At 37.1% G+C, this 17,924-nt stretch overlaps 1 long non-coding RNA gene across 2 annotated transcripts in view; it reads right to left on the reverse strand.

The window, feature by feature from the left end:
- LOC125260659 overlaps positions 1 to 15,845 on the reverse strand; it is a 28,939-nt gene extending 13,094 nt beyond the window's left edge. The window contains exons 1-2 of one of the 2 annotated variants that reach the window (XR_007183097.1): positions 14,342 to 15,845; positions 13,938 to 14,222 (exon numbers count right to left, since the gene is read on the reverse strand). This is a non-coding gene — a long non-coding RNA (uncharacterized LOC125260659). Of the gene's footprint in view, positions 1 to 1,666; positions 2,333 to 13,937; positions 14,223 to 14,341 lie in introns of those variants that run through there. The other variant, XR_007183098.1, reaches the window with a different exon arrangement.
- Positions 15,846 to 17,924: the final 2,079 nt, after the last annotated feature.

Below are 17,924 nucleotides of genomic sequence, written 5' to 3' on the forward strand. Positions count from 1 at the left end.
ATATAAACAGTTCTTTGTGGTAATGAATCAATAAAATGTTGTGTGTTTATCAGGTTAGTGCAGCATGTGGTTCAGCAAAATAGAAATGTTTTAACACAGGCCTACAGAATTTCCTCTTTATTACTAATAAACTAAATGTGTTTTAAATGCACAATAACAATACAGTGATACATCGCGAATCGAGAAATGATTCTGGATCGATTCTGTTATTTTCCGTATGTATTGATTCTCTCTCAAATTTGATTCTGAGCTTAGTTTTCAACAGCAGATAGAACTGTGTGCTTTAGAAACAGCCGTACTCTGCTTCCTTCCAATTCCTTATTGAACCTTCTATAAAATAATCATTCATAAAGTTTGAAAAGGTTGAAGCGAATTACAAGGGTGTTTGCAGTGGGCTGTTTACATTAATCTCATGTCATAAAAGCATTCTGAGGTGCAAATACATCGTCAGCCGAATGCACGAGTGCTCTTCTTCGTAAATATTTGAGCATGCGGTTAAAAAAATAGCCTAGAGCGCCATCTGCTGTTAAAAACTAAGCCCAGAATCGATTTGCGATGCATTTGGAAAATATCAGAACGATGCACGAATCGCGATGCATCAAAGTATTGTCCCAGCCGTAATAACCAGGTATATTTCTCAAAAAATCACAATTGTTTAAATCTCTTACAATCTTATATTTAATTAAAGGTGCCCTAGAACGTTCTTTCACAAGATGTAATATAAGTCTAAAGTGTCCCCTGAATGTGTCTTTGAAGTTTCAGCTCAAAATACCTCATAGATTTTTTTTTTTTAACTGCCTATTTTGAGGCATCATTAACTATTCACCGATCCAGGCTGCGGCCCCTTTAAATCTCGTGCTCCTTGCCCCTGAACTCTTGTTATTCAACTATGCCAAGGTAAATTCAATTTTTGATTCTAGGGCACCTTTAATTGAATATTGCTTGTTCCACAGCCATATTTTATTCATGAATGTAATTGTTTTCACCATGAACAGATTTATGCTGATTCTAAGCAATTTGAATGAAAACATTTTTAAACTATGATTATTTAAATAAATTCAAATAGATGCAAATAGTTAAAAATAAACTATGCAATTATTTTTTGAGTGCAGAAATCATACTTTTTATTTATGTATGACTGACAAATATGCATCACATTAAGTTCATTACTTGGTTTATGTTATTCAAATGGACGCAAGTTTTATAAGCGATTCAAATACATAACATCTAGGCGGCTTAAATATTTTTTTTGAGTGTGGGAGAATAATCCTATTTATAAATCTAACCGGTTTGCAGAGGCCACCACAAATCAACTTTTGTTCCAACAAAGAAAAAACTTCCCTCACTCACTATATGGAAATGTATCCAAACTGTTGTTGTAGAGTAATACAGAATCATAAACGAGTTATTTATCATTTTGCAAGGCCGCATTCACAAAGCTTTACCCGCCTTTGCAAAATTGCTGTGGCAACATCAGCATCATAATGAATACCAATAACTCTCTTCCCCTCTGTGATGAATATTACACCAAATTAATCTTCTTAAGGCGGCTCTCAATTACAGAACCGCATCACCCAAACAATGATTAATATGAACCTATTAGTATGAGCTGAGGTTCAGGATTATTAATGGAGGCTTTGCAGTAAAAAAAAGAAGTTTGGCTCACTCTGCAGCTGCAGTTTCATGCCGTGGCAGGATGGGCTCCTCCAGCTGGGCAGTCTGGAGCAGGGCACCCCCTGGGGGACTGGAGGGCCAATTACAGAAGATAATGATTCATCACTGGTCCTAATAGAGCCCCCTCTCCTCCTGGTGACTAATTAGGAGAGTATGGCTCTCAGGGTGGAGGGAGCTGGGGATGAAGGGTATAAGCGGAGCACAAGGCCAAATTTGGGATGATTGCATGGAGGATGGCCGATCCCTCCTGGGCGGCGCATGCGAACTCTCTATTACAGGACATAATTGATATTTTCATGAAAAATTAATGGCGTCTGAACGGCGACAGCTTCTTCATTTTCGCCAGCAGATGAATGAGTACAAGGGAAGGAACAAAACAGGGCAGATGAACAAAGATCCATCAAGGGTCTGCGTCCTCTGAAACCGCAGCAAGAGGGATCACCTTCCTCTGTACTAAAAACTCCAAGTTTGTGGACGTTAAGAGGTTTTCTTGTTACTATGGAGACAGAGTGGTTGGGATAGCATATCAATGTAGTAGACAGCAGATTTGGGAGAGAGATTTCACAGAATTTGATATCTTAACATTGCAATGGCTTATTATCACAAGCATTTTTTTAATGAAAATACGGTTTGTTATAGGAAACGCAGATGTGTTAATATTTTAAAACATTTTTGTAAGATTATACACTTACAAAAATAAACCATGGTATTAGCATATTTTTTAGAAATGGACCATGACATCATGGTATTCTTTGAAGTGCGTATCATGTAAATACCACAGTACATGAGCACGGTAACCATTCAATACTATAGTATCTTTCAAAGTACCATGGTACTACTCCATATCAAAACTACCTTAATACGCTACACAAAAGTTTGGGCTCAGTAAGTTGTTTTTGGAGTAAAAGAAAAAAAAAATGTGTATATGTTACGGTTGGTGTTGTAAGGATGAAGCATTCACGGACTTCCATAGCAAATGGGTATTTAATGATACAACGAAGAGATACAACATCAACACATCAAACAACATATAAGAACAGACAAGGAGTGAAGGGAGTGAGTCCATATATATAGGGAGTGCAAACGAGGAAGTCCAGGTGATGATGATGAGTGATGGGGAGATGACGAGGGAAGTGAGTGCAGGTGTGGAGAACAGGAGGATCATGGGAATAGGAGTTCTGGAGACAAGGGATCTGTGACAGTATATATATATATATATATATATATATATATATATATATATATATATTCAGCAAGAATGCATAAAATGAATCAAAAGAAAATGTAAAGACATTGATATAATATTATAATATCATGTGACACTGAAGACTGGAGTAATGAAGACTTGCAGAATCTGTGAAAATGTGAATAATTTTAACAAGATAAGAGGGATCATACAAAATGCATGTTATTTTTTATTTAGTACTGTCCTGAGTAAGATATTTTACATAACAGATGTTTACATAAAATCCTCAAGACAAAAAAAAAAAAAAAAAAAAAAATTGCTGAGTTTATTAAAATGGCCCCATTCAAAAGTTTGAACACTTGATTCTTAATACTGTGTGTGGTTACCTGGATGACCCATGACTGTTTTTTTGTTTGTTTGTTTGTTTGCTTGCTTGCTTGTTTGTTTTGTGATAGTTGTTCATGAGTCTCTTGTTTGTCCTGAGCAGTTAAACTAAACTCTGTTCTTCAGAAAAATCCTCCAGGTCCCAAAAATTCTTCAGTTTTCCAGCATCTTTGCATATTTGAACCCTTTCCAGCAGTGACTGAATGATTTTGAGATCCGTCTTTTCACACTGATGACAACTGAGGGACTCAAACTCAACTATTAAAAAAGGTTCAAACATTCACTGATGCTCCAGAAGGAAACACGATGCATTAAGAGTTGGGGGGTGAAAACTTTTTGAATTTGAATAGAGGTAAAATGCACTTAATTTGTTTTCCAGGAAATGTGTAAATATCTTCTGTTGCTTCCGAAGGGCAGTACTAAATGAAAAAATATGATATTTAAACAAAATAAGAAAAATTTGGACTTCTTCATCCTATTCAAAAGTTTTCACCCCCGGGTCTTAAAGGTGCCCTAGATTATGTTTTTATGTAATATAAGTCTAAGGTGTCCCCTGAATGTGTCTGTGAAGTTTCAGCTCAAAATACCCCATAGATTTTTTTTAATTAATTTTTTTAACTGCTTATTTTGGGGCATCATTATAAACGCGCCTATTTTATGCTGCGGCCCCTTTAAATCCCGTGCTCTCCGCCCACAGAGCTCGCGCTTGCCTTGAACAGTGCCTTAAAGTTTACACAGCTAATATAACCCTCAAAATGGATCTTTACAAAGTGTTCGTCATGCATGCGACATGCATGTGTTGGATTATGTGAGTATTGTATACTGTTATATTGTTTACTTCTGATTTTGAATGAGTTTGATAGTGCTCCGTGGCTAACGGCTAATACTACTCTGTTGGAGAGATTTATAAAGAATGAAGTTGTGTTTATGCATTATACAGACTGCAAGTGTCTAATAATGAAAATAGCGATGGCTCTCTTGTCTCCGTGAATACAGTAAGAAACGATGGTAACTTTAACCACATTTAACAGTACATTAGCAACATGCTAACGAAACATTTAGAAAGACAGTTTACAAATATCACAAAAAATATCATGTTATCATGAATCATGTCAGTTATTATTGCTCCATCTGCCATTTTTCGCTATTGTTCTTGCTTGCTTACCTAGTCTGATGATTTGGTTGTGCACATCCAGACGTTAATACTGGCTGCCCTTGTCTAATGCCTTTTATAATGTTGGAAACGTGGGCTGGCATATGCAAATATTGGGGGCGTACACCCCGACTGTTACGTAACAGTCGGTGTTATGTTGAGATTCGCCTGTTCTTCGGAGGTCTTTTAAACAAATGAGATTTATATAAGAAGGAGGAAACAATGCAGTTTGAGACTCACTGTATGTCATTTCCATGTACTGAACTCTTGTTATTTAACTATGCCAAGATAAATTCAATTTTTCATTCGAGGGCACCTTTAATGCATCGTGTTTCCTTCTGGAGCATCAGTGAATGTTTGAACTTTTTTTAATAGTTGAGTTTTAGTCCCTCAGTTGTCCTCAGTGTGAAAAGACGGATCTCAAAATCATACAGTCACTGCTGGAAAGGGTTCAAATATGCCAAAAAATGCTTGAAAACTGAAGAATCTGCAAAACCTGGAGGATTTTTCTGAAGAACAGACCTCAGTTTAACTGCTCAGAACAAACAAGGGACTCATGAACAACCATCACGTAGATCATCCAGGTAACCACACACAGTATTAAGAATCAAGGGTATATAAACTTTTAAACAGGGTCATTTTTATAAATTCAGCAAATTTTTTTGTCCTGTGGATTATATGTAAATATCATAAAATATCTTACTTAGGACAGTACTAAATAAAAAGTAACATGCATTTTGTGTGATCTCTCTTATTTTATTTAAAATTATTCACATTTTCAAAGATTCTGCAAGGGGTATGTACACTTTTTGTATTACTTTTTTATTATTGTACTATTTTTTATCAAATAAATGCAGCCGGGTGAGCAAAAACATAAATCTTACTGACCCTAAACTTTTAAACAGTGTGTATATATATATATATATATATATATATATATATATATATGTACTCTAAAAAATGCTGGGTTAAAAACAACCCAAGTTGGGTTGAAAATGGACAAACCCAGCGATTGGGTTGTTTTAACCCAGCTGTTGGGTTAAATGTTTGCCCAACCTGCTAGGTAGTTTTATTTAAACCAACTATTGTTTAAAAATTGTTATATGGCTAGCTTAAAATGAACCCAAAATAGTTGGGAAATTAAAAACCAGATGCAATTAGAGGCAACAATAATAGACAAAAGGTGAATGTTTATTAATAAGCTTTAATATTTTGTTAATATAAATTTAACAGTTTAATAGTTTATTAATATCAATTTATTAATAAGCAATTTAAGAAATGTTTATTGTTTAATAATTATTAATAAATGTTAATAAATGTTCATTTCCAACATACTTTGGGTTAATTTTAATTAAGCAATACAGTAATTTTTAAACAATAGTTGAGTTAAATAAAACTACCCAGCAGGTTGGGCAAACATTTAACCCTACCGCTGGGTTAAAACAACCTGTAACGAATGGAGACTCAGGCAGGGATCCATCTGCAGCATTTTATTAAAGTAGAGTGGTCGTACAGGCAGGGTCAAAACAGGAACAAACAGGAACAGTAAGGAACAGGCAGAATCGTAGTCAGGGTACAGGCAGTAGATCGAGGCAGGCGGATATCATACACAGAACGGTATACCAGGCAAGGGTCAGGACAGGCAGCAACGGGTCAAGGAACAGGAACAGGCAGCAACGGTAACAGAAAGGCAGACAAGATATAAACGCTCGGAATTGTACACTGGGGAAACAAGACTTCGCGGTGAAGTGGTGTGTGTGTGAGTCCTTTATAGTCCTGGTAATGAGTATCAGCTGGGTGTGGTGATTAGTGTGGAGTGTGCATGGCTGTATGTGGCAACAGGTGATTGGTGGAGTGAGTGCATGTGACTGACAGGGAGGATTATGGGAAATGGAGTCCGGAGTGAACAGGAACAGACTGTGATCATGACACAACCCAATTGCTGGGTTTGTCCATTTTCAACCCAACTTGGGTTGTTTTTAACCCAGCATTTTTTAGAGTGTATATATACACTGTTTAAATACACTGTTTAAAAATATATATATATATATATATATATATATATATATATAAACATTGTGCAATACTGAATAAAACAGACTGATTAGGGCTGTGGATTGATTGATTGATTGATTGATTGATTGATTGATTGATTGATTGATTGAGAGTATTCACAAGTAATATTTGTAAAAATAAACATTTACACACTGAATCCAGAAAAATAATGTAGAATCACCATAAATGAATTATATTTTTAAATAATATTTGTTTAAAGGGGTCTTGTTAGTAAGTAGTATTTATGGCCAAATAGTGTGAACATATAAACGCTAGCCACAGAAAGAGGAAAAAAATTAGCATAGCCTCAGAAATTAAAAAAAAAAAGGTCTCAACTGAACACTACTCACTAGACATTTCACTTCAAAAGTGCAAGAAGCAACGTAAAATCAGCTTGCAGAAATGCCGCCATAGGCCCATATTTCCAATGTGCCTGGAATGATTAATTCAGTGATTTTCAGTGCAACTGTGGGCCATTCTCCTCCCTTCTAAAAGTACACTTATAACTTTATCCACTTCAAGGACACACAATTGGATTATGATACCAGCAAGAAATGTGGTAATAGAGGCCAAGGAGAAAAAAACATTGGTTAAAAAAAAATCCTCATTAGAGTGTATTCTAAATGGATCTAAATTACAAAGGGACTAAAGAGAATAGTCTGAAAAGTGAGATTGGAAGGAACACTTTAAGTGAGCCAGTAAAGTGACAGCGATTCCAATCATACCAGACGCATAAAAGCACAGTGTATAAAATAGCGATACTAATCAAATCCATCCAAGTCACAGAGAAATGGCACTTAAACTGCATTTTTAAAACATGGAACACTGCCATTATACATAAACGCTGATTTAGTTCACCACAGTTACGACTAAACACCCCCCGACCTCTAAAACTGAGCATACATTAGAGACCATCTTCCTCTTCCACTCTCGCCCACTCAAAACAAAACAAAAAAACCCTCCAATTTAAAACTTAACATTTCCATGATGAGTTGAATGTGTTCTGCTGCTCATTTCAGCAATATTACAGTCTTGTTTAATGTCAGGCTCTGAATCTCCCTGGAGAGACCGACTGTGCTTTACACAGGATTTTTTTAAGAATGATTTGCATTTGATCTCTCGCTGGAAAGTCAAACAGCCAAATACATTTGCAGCTGGAGCGCAATTCTCGGTTAGTTAACATTTGCAGAACTGAGGTAGCAGAATAATAACTCAAAACAATGGCGCAGAGTGAATGGTGAAATTGCTCAGGGTCTCTCTTTGAAGCCGTCAGTAGTCCAGAGCCGCTATAGCCAATTGCCTTCCTAAACTCTCGCCTCCCCTAGATTGTTGTGAAGGGTTTTGCAAAGTGATACACTCAGGAATTAAAGAAGGAGAAGGAGAAAACAATCTCAAACTTTGGCTAATTTATCTAACGCTTCAATTACCTTCAGGAACTAATTTTGCCTCTTCAATCATTTACTCAGAGAGATACTGCATGGTATAATTCATATGGAATAATTATATTGCCAAGCTTATACGTGACAGTAATGTGGAGTTGGAGTGATGGGGACATCTTCCAGTCAGGGCACTGAGAACAAACATGTTCCCAGCAGGTCTAGTTAAAGCTGTGAAAATTGAGCTTAAGTTGTTATCATATTGCAAATAAGTGCAATAAGGTGCCCAAGATAGATGACTGTAAGCTAAGCAGGATCCAATTGTAAACAAAGCAATAATTTACCATACAGAGAATGCAGCAAAAATAAGAGCCTCGGGCTGCAGATAGGAAGCGCTTGATTGGTTTAAAATATACATTTGGTATTCCAGTCTCACACAGAGACATGGAAAATAAACAAACACACTTGGATTGTCTCTCAAGGAGGTCTAATAATAATACCTGGAGAGAGGTATCCGTTAGCATTCATATTCATCTCAATCGTACTCGCTCAGCTGGCACGATCTGTCGTCTGTGCTCATCCTACAGACATCATGTTTTGAGCCAATCACCTGAGCTCTAGGAAAATGGCTTCATACCTGCTGATTGGTAGGTAGAGAGAGAGAGAGAGAGAGAGAGAGAGAGAGGTACATCCATGCTTTTTATGTGCTGTCTAAAAAACAATAAAGCACTGGTAAAACATTTATTATACTTCATAATATTTTTGAAAACATTATCCAAAAAGATCATCTATATAGATATCCAATCATTGTTATTTTAGTATAATTTAGATAAAATTAGTTTTAAATTAATTAAAGTAAAATATTTTTTATGTGTATATTTTCATTGTAATTTTAGTTTGTTTATTCATTTTGTTGTGTTTTTGTGATTGTTATTAGTTATCTTTTTTATATGTCTATATTTATCTTTCTTTTATTTATCTTTTTATTCATTTTTATTACACTTTTAATTTTAGTTATTTTAGTTCATAAAGTTAAACTAAATGAACTAAATAATGGTTTTAGTTTTAGTTTTAATTTTAGTTAACATTAGTAAAATAACACTATAACATTGTATGTATATATATATATATATATATATATATATATATATATATATATATATATATATATATATATATATACACACACACACATACAGTGTTCAGCGTAAATGAGTACACCCCTTTGAAAAGTAACATTTTAAACAATATCTCAATGAACACAAAATCAATTTTCAAAATGTTGACAAGACTAAGTTTTATATAAAATCTGTTTAACTTATAACATGAAAGTAAGGATAATAATATAACTTGGATTACACATTTTTCAGTTTTACTCAAATTAGGGTGATGCAAAAATGAGTACACCCCACTGAAAGTCTCTGGAGCAAAGCTACATTTTAGACTACAAATGTCTAATTTAACAAGAATTCAACCACAGGTGAGTCTAATTATTCATTACACAGGTGTCCAGCAGACAGTTGACTATGAAAGGGTCTTAAAACCGCTTCCCCATTTCATGCTGTCAGCAATGGCACCACATGGAAGAGAAATGTCACAAAACCCGAGAAAGAAAATAATTTCCTTACACCAGAAAGGTGAAGGCTACAAGAAGATCAGCAAAGCTTTACTTATCAGTCAGAATACTGTAGCAAAAGTGGTACAAAAATTTACAAAACGATGGAACTGCAACCATCTCACAGAGACGTCCAGGACACCCACGGAAGTTAACACCTCGACAGGAGCGTCTTCTGAGGAGAAGTGTTGAAGAAAATCGGCATGCAAGTTCACTGCAGTTATCTAAAGAAGTAGAAAGCCAAACTGGGCTGACTATTTCCCATAGCACAATACGGCATACACTGCAGAGGAATGGCATGCATGGGTGCTGTCCACGAAAGAAGCTTCTCCTAAAGCACAGGCACAAAAAAGCCCACCTAGAGTTTGCCAGGGCCCATGCTGACAAAGATGAAGACTACTGGGACTCTATACTCTGGAGTGATGAGACCAAGATAAATGTTTTTGGAACTGATGGCTTCAAAACTGTATGGTGTCGCAAAGGTGAGGAATACAAAGAAAAATGCATAGTGCCTACAGTGAAACATGGTGGTGGCAGTGTCCTTATATGGGGCTGCATGAGTGCCGCTGGTGTCGGGAGCTGCATTTCATTAATGGCATCATGAATTCACAGATGTACTGCTGTATACTGAAAGAGAAGATGCTACCATCACTCTGTGCCCTTGGTCGTCGTGCAATTTTCCAACATGAAAAATGATCTTAAACACATTTCTGAAGAAGAACAGGGTGAAAGTGATTCATTGGCTCCTGATCTGAACCCAATCGAACACTGATGGGGAATTCTGAAGTTTAGCATCACTCTCCATCCAGCATCCAGTCTCTGAAAGAGGTCATTCTTGAAGAATGGAAACAGACAGATGTTGCAAAATGTCGCCAACTTGTTCGTTCCATGCCTAGAAGACTTGGTGCTGTCATTAAAAATCATGGAGGCCATACAAAGTACTAGATGTAGTAGTTTTTGTTGTAAATATATAATATACATATACAGTGCTCAGTGTAAATACATATACATATATACATATATATATATAAATTTTGGCTCCAAAAATGTATCAATTTTACTAGTAGTCCACTGTATGAAGAATTTTTAAGAATATATGTACTGACAGATTTGGAATGTGCATAATTTTGAGCACTTTTGTAAACAAGTTCCTCCTAAGATCTTTTGTATTTGTTATACAATGTAACTTTAGGATTTTTTACTGTTAAAATTTCACCACTTTAGATCAAAGGGTGAAAAATTTCACCACTCTGGATCAAAGAGCCACCAAAACACACAAAGGAGCAAATGAACGAAAATCTTAACCTTGCAACTAGCCTATATTCTGAAGTGTTCAGCCAGTGACTTTGATGGCATTTCACAACATCATCAGAGAAAAGGTGAAGGAGAAGTTTCTCTTCACCCACAATGCCACACTTCTTCACCTCCAATATAACAGTCATACCTCAAGACAGACACCATAAAGGACAACGGCAGTTGCAAAACCTTAGATACAGCAAAAATACATTCTCCTAGTCTGTTCATACAGTATAGTGCCACTAGGACCGAGGAATTATTGCCACAATAAAATTCTGTGCCATATCACAGCGTTATTTCATTCCATGTAATTAGGAGCAGAGAAGAAACATTCCTCATGCAGGAGCAGAAAATAATGTCTCTCTCTTTCCAGTTGATGAGATTTGCTTCTTATTAAGGGCAGTTTATGCTTCCACCGCTGAAAGGCATGAAGCACAGAACAATAAAGAAACATAATAGAAGAGGAGGATTACTGGAGTTTCTTTCCTTCTCTTCGCCCCCTATCTAGTGTTAGGTGTCTGACTGCTATTGACCAGAGTTTATTAACTTCTGTAAGAGAAGGGAAGAAGAAATAACCTCAGGTAAAACCCAGGATTTATCTTCCTTTACAGAGTTTTTGTTACTGTCATACAGTCCCTATGCTGAGTTCCCTAATCGGGTTCCTTTTGAAGCTAGAAAACAGTTCCTATTGCCTGAGCAATAGTTCAGGACTTTAGTAAATTGAATTCAAGAGCAGTGTCACTAACACAAATGTACCAAAAAATATACAGTATTGTGTTTTTTGGATATATATAAATACTGTATGCAATTCAGTTCAAAAGTTTGGGTTTGGTAAGATTTTGGAAAGTTTTTGCTCACCAAGGCTGCATTTATTTGATCAAAAATACAGTCAAAACAGTAATATTGTGAAATATTATTACAACTTTAATGAACTGTTTAAAATGTAATTTATTCCTGTGATGGCAAAGCTGAATTTTGAGCATCATTACTCCAGTCTTCAGTGTCACATGATCTTTCAGAAATCATTCTAATATGCTGATTTGCTAATATGCAGACATTAACACTGGCTGCCCTTGTGTAATGCCTTGAACATGAGCTGGGATATGCAAATATTGGGGGCGTACATATTAATGATCCCGACTGTTACGTAACAGTCGGTGTTATGTTGAGATTCGCCTGTTCTTCGGAGGTCTTTTAAACAAATGAGATTTATATAAGAAGGAGGAAACAATGGTGTTTGAGACTCACTGTATGTCATTTCCATGTACTGAACTCTTGTTATTCAACTATGCCAAGATAAATTCAATTTTCCATTCAATGGCACCTTTAACAATTTGAGCTGTCGTCATACGCAGTTGATGTAGTGATCACTGTAGTCACGTTGACTATTTTAACTATGACTTTAATACTTCTCTGGACTTTGAATGTGGTAAATTCGTTGCTTTCTATGGGAGATTAAAAAAAAATCCTCTCTGATTTCATCAAAAATATCTTAATCTTAATTTTTTTGTAAACCATGATACGTTTTTGCAGGATTATTTGATGAATAGAAAGTTCAAAAGACCAAATAGACATTTACATTTAATAAACAAAAGATATTTGATGTGTATAAAAGTTTTGTTTTTGTTTGTTTGTTTGTTTTGGGGGGGGGGGGGGGGGGTACTATGCTTTTATTGATAACTGATTTGATTTGATATTGATTAAAAAAAAAAAAAAAAAAACACACACACACCAAGCCATTGAAATCCACCTTAAAGGGTTAGTTCACCCATAAATGAAAATAACTTCATTAATTACTCACCCTCATGTCATTCTACACCCATAAGACCTTCGTTCATCTTTGGAACACAAATTAAGATATTTTTTATTAAATCTGATGGCTCAGTGAGGCCTGCATTCACAGCAATGGTATTTCCTCTCTCAAGATCCATAAAGGTACTAAAAACATATTTAAATCAGTTCATGTGAGTTCAGTGGTTCTTTCTTCATATTATAAAGTGACGAAAATATTTTTTGTGCTCAAAAAAACAAAAAAAAACGACTTTTTAACAATATCTAGTGATGGCCGCTTTCAAAACACTCCTTCAGAGCATTATGCAACTTTTGAGTCGAATCAGTGATTCGGATCACGTATCAAACCACCAAACTGCTGAAATCATGTGACTTTGGCGCTCTGATCCACTGATTTGATTCGTAAAGCTCCGAAGCTTCAAGAAGCAGTGTTATGAAATCGGCCATCACTAGATATTGTTAAAAAGGGTTAATTTGAGGTTTTTTGGCACACAAAAATTTTCTCGTCACTTTATAATATTAAGAAAGAACCACTGAACTCACATGAACTGATTTAAATATGTTTTTAATACCTTTATGGATCTTGAGAGAGGAAATACCATTGCTGTCTATGCAGGCCTCACTGAGCCATCGGATTTAATCAAAAATATCTTTATTTGTGTTCCGAAGATGAATGAAGGTCTTACAGGTGTAGAACAACATGAGGGTGAGTAATTAATGATATTATTTTCATTTTTGGGTGAACTAACCCTTTAAAGGTGCAGTGTGTAAATTTTAGCGGCATCTAGTGGTGAGGTTTGCGAACTACAACCAACAGCAGCTCACCCCTACCTTTCACGTGATTTGAGAAGCTACGGTGGCCGTCTGGCTGACACAAGTCAAAGATGCCATTGTCTGAGACAGCAGAGAGTACGTTAGCCATTCAAGCAATAAGATTTCTTCTTACTTCTAACAAAGAACGGTCTCTGCTTCTAATAAACCAGATGACTACTACTACTACCTCTTCTTTGTGCGTATTCAATGTAGTGACGATGCAAGCTGCCTCTAAAAACACTAACGATTTAGAAGAAGAACAACATAGTGTTGAAACGCACTCTGTAGCATTTGTCCGTTTAGGGCTGCTGTAGAAACATGCTGGAGCATAATGGCGACTTGACATGGAGGGGGGACCCGCGTTGTATGAGATATAAATGGCTTATTCTAAGTTAATAAAAACATAACGGTTCATTAGGTAAGTTCTTTATACACCACTGAAAACATAGTTATGTATATTATATTGCATGTCTGTCAGTAGATCCTCCTAAAATGTACACATTGCACCTTTAAACAATCAACCAGTAAATCAATCCTGTTTGCTGCAAATTCACAAACAATATACCAGTCACAATATTTGTTAGACCACATTACCAGTAATACAGTGCAGCTCCGCACATCCATCATGCAGGGAACATGAGGGCTCAACTCGCCCCCGGTAGTGGAGCACAGATGGACGGATTGATCCTGGCCTCTGGAAGCAGGATCATCTACCTCCCACTGTTAATTGCTGATAGCCAGCAAAGTAATGAGTGATGAATTCCTGCCTTCAAGATTGTGCTGATTAAGCTGTTCTGGAGCGTTGCAGAGGCAAGATGATAACTCATGACCGCCTTGCTCTAGCTGACAGGTGTTTGAGCTGCCGTAGTCCACATACATCTATCATGGATATAAAACACATTCAAGAATAAGTTGCTGCTATTTATATGTGTGCGTCTTTGAGCAGAGGCATTTATTGTGGGCTACATTTTGTCCCCAATGCCAAAAACTCTACCTACCTGACAGCCATTCACTTCTGTTTGAGATGTGAGGTCAAAGGTCATAGATGCAAGCGCTCCTATGAGACAAAAGACAGGCTGTATGATTGAGTTTGCATTCTAGAGGACCAGAGGGTGTATCTCTAATTTGAATGGGAAACAGGAAGTCAGAGAAATTTATCTCCCTGTCATCTTCAATCCACCCTGGCACTACGTTCTGCCCCTCCGAGATGGCAGCAGGGGGGAAATAAAACAACAACAGTTATTAATGAGGTGTTGTGCCAAGTGAGCCCATGCATGCATGCATTTCCGATAGCAAATCCACTTCCTTAATGGCATACACAATTACTTCAAGAGGCATTAATATACTGAACGTGAGCGCGAGCTTCACTTTAGCATTTCTAAAGTGGAGAAGGCTTTTGGCTAGCGTGAGTGTCATCTTAAGAGCTCCTTGGCTGATTAGAGAGCATGCTTTAACTGTTCTGAAAATATCACCATAAAATTTCTAAATGTCCTCACAGAAGTATATGTTTGCGAGCGAGAAATTGTCTGAAGGCTGAACGAGAACGAGAGCCAAATCAAGCCTGAGCTAATTGCTGTAACGCAGTCCTTAAAGTGTGACAGAATATATATTAATCTGCTTGATGAGAGTTCATTAATCAAGATCAGCATCGAAAGCCATTTTCCTCTCAGTGGAAATATGCAAATAGACTCTAATTTAAATACACACCGCAAAGCTAAAAGAAATGGACTTAATTTTCTAGCCAGTGCATAAAGAATGACCGGTGACCGCGGTTCTAAATTGAGACACCAGCCGAGAATGATTGCTATATAGCTCAACCCATATGTGCATGAAGTCCACAGCATGTGCACATCCAGGCGGTGAAATCCACCTCAAAGGGAAGCTGTGAGATGAGGAATTATCCTCACCAAAGCCTGCTGAACACCGCCAAAAGTATGAGAGTCTCTCACTCAGCCAGAACAAATATTAGTAGAGCTAAGTAATAATATTAGCAAATATAGTCGGATGTGCTTTAGTCCCATGTGTACCTACAGCCTTAATTGTCTACAAAGCTTTTAAGATTACATTTTAGTACCTTCTAGAGTCAGAGAATGTGACAAAGAGGTGTTAAACCATGCCAAGTGAACATCAAGCCTCAGTTAAACTTTCTACTGGTTTTGCACTTGAATGGGTTGAAAATCATAATTACGGAATGTCATAGTTATTGAGCAAATGCTTTTTTGTGTATTCTATTATATATATATATATTAGGGCTACAATGATTTATCACGATTAAACCACACGTGATTTGGCAAAGGCTGGTCAGAGAGCTGTACAGCTCTGTGATCAGTAGTAAATGCTTCTCCATCTGAAAGCCAGAGGGCGCTCTTGTGCAGAAACTCTAAACATGCCCTGCCGCAGAAGAAGATTACACACTTCATATAGCTGTAGCTGAATAAACAGAAGATTGAAAGACTTTGATTGATTAAAGATGACTAATAAACACACGACTGCCTTATTCTGTGTAAGAAGCCACATCATCTCAACTGTCGTTACGAAGTGAGTTTGGAGTAAAAACATGTTGTCTTTTGTTGGACAAGATGTTAATAAATGCTTCTCATGTCTGGAAATATGTTTGACGCGTGTTGCTTTTTCAAATGTACATTATAAGCGACTCAAACTCGCAGTGCTTTCAGATGGATTAGCATTTGGAGCCATACTTCATTGACAAGCTGCGCATAAAAAACAAACAAATCGCAGCCTTTGCGATTTCATAATCGCACTAAGAATCTCGTTTAAGCGATAATCGCGTTTAGGTTCAATGTTAGAGACTCTCAGTGGGGAACTGGTTCAACACTGCAGCTGGAAATGCTTGCAAGTTCAGTGCTCAACAGTTCTCGGCATACAGTGTCTTGCCATTGAGAAGTTTTACTGAAATCCCACTCTGCAGTGACCAAGCCTCTTGTCAGGAGAAAGAATCAAAGCTAGACTAACCTTTGCTGAAGTGCATGTTGTGTGGACAGAGGAGAACTGGCCAAAACTCACTTTAGTGATGAGAGCAAGAGAAATTTATTTGGGTCCAATGGGAAACATTATGTTCAGCATCAAACTGGGGAAAAGACTAGGCCCAAAAAAGAAGTCAGTGAAAGGTGGAAGTGTCATGAGTTAGGGGACGTTTTCTGCAGCAGGAGTTGGACCTACGTGGCAGGGTGAATTCAAATGTTTATCAGAACTTTCTTCAGCAACATGTGGTTCCTTTCTTGTGAGCATCTCCCAATCAGCCCGCAATTATCATGCAAGACAATGCCCCCGTCACAATGCAACATGGGTAAAGCAGTTCCTTGAAGCTAAGAACACTGTAATAATAAAATGGCCAATGGCCAGTCCTGATCCAAACCTGATTGAAAATCTCTGGAAAATCCATGGCGACAAAGTTATGGCTAAGAAAACCACTACAATTACCGAACTGTGGAAGAGACTGGAAGAAGAGTGGACTAAGATTACACCAGAGCAGTGTGAGAAACGAGTGATGTTCTGTGACTGCAGATGTGCTGACTTCATTCAAAGCAAGGAAAAAAATCAAGTGTTAAGAAATTATCTAATTTTGATCTCTACTGTATGTATATATAACATTTCTATTCGTTTTACCTTTACTTTTTTGTAATTGATAACCTTGCAATTATCATAGTAAATCACCAATCCTTCATGTAAACAGCTTTAATTTCAGTGTTTATTTGAGGGTGTCAAATCAGAACATGTTTTTGCTGCTCTAGCAAGTCTTAGCAAAATGTAATCAACCAGCTCATTTTGAATCATAATATAATCCCTAAACCTCAGCGCTCTTGTGCACCTAAAGGCTCTGCTGCCGACGCTGAATAATAAGAGGTCTCCAATATGTGATCATACTTTGAACATGGACCCCCACCCCAGGAACTGCACACCATCATGCTCAGGGTTCATTTCCTCTTTCAGAAAATAAATCTCAAGGACAATAGCTGCCATTAATTCACTTATTTACTGAGCGGGAAAAGCTAATCAAATTCTGAAGCAGCTATCCGTCCTTCATGCATTTGGCTCTCAAATTAACCTCTCAGTGGCCCTTTCTGTGACTGAAGAAATGCTGATATGCAGCATGCCCTCCTGGAGGCATCCCTCCACCGAGAAATACAAGGGTTGGTTTAACCTGATGACTTCAGCTTGAAATTGGTAGACAGATGAATGCCACTTGACTTGGTGCGACTTCAGTCCAATATTACAAAAAAACTGAAAATGCAAACGGGCACTCTAGAAATGTAAGAGCCATGTTCACCACTATAAGTCCCTACTTTAATTAGTTTCTAGTGTCAACATTTATCAACATGCTTTTCAGTGTAATCCTCCATTGATTGAAACACCCTTCAAGTACTCTTGTGTCATTGCCATTAGCTCGGAAGTCTCAATTTCATCCATCCATCCATCTATCACAATAAACCCACCGGTAGTTGATATCCCAACATTTATCCTACGCCACAGAACAGAAATGGTGTAAGCGACTTTGGTTACAACAGGAATGTAAGTCCATGCAGTTCCACCAAACCTCAGAAACATGAAAGGCCACATATA

This window comes from Megalobrama amblycephala, linkage group LG24 (genome assembly GCF_018812025.1).
Source record: "Megalobrama amblycephala isolate DHTTF-2021 linkage group LG24, ASM1881202v1, whole genome shotgun sequence".
Taxonomy (NCBI): Eukaryota; Metazoa; Chordata; class Actinopteri; order Cypriniformes; family Xenocyprididae; genus Megalobrama; species Megalobrama amblycephala.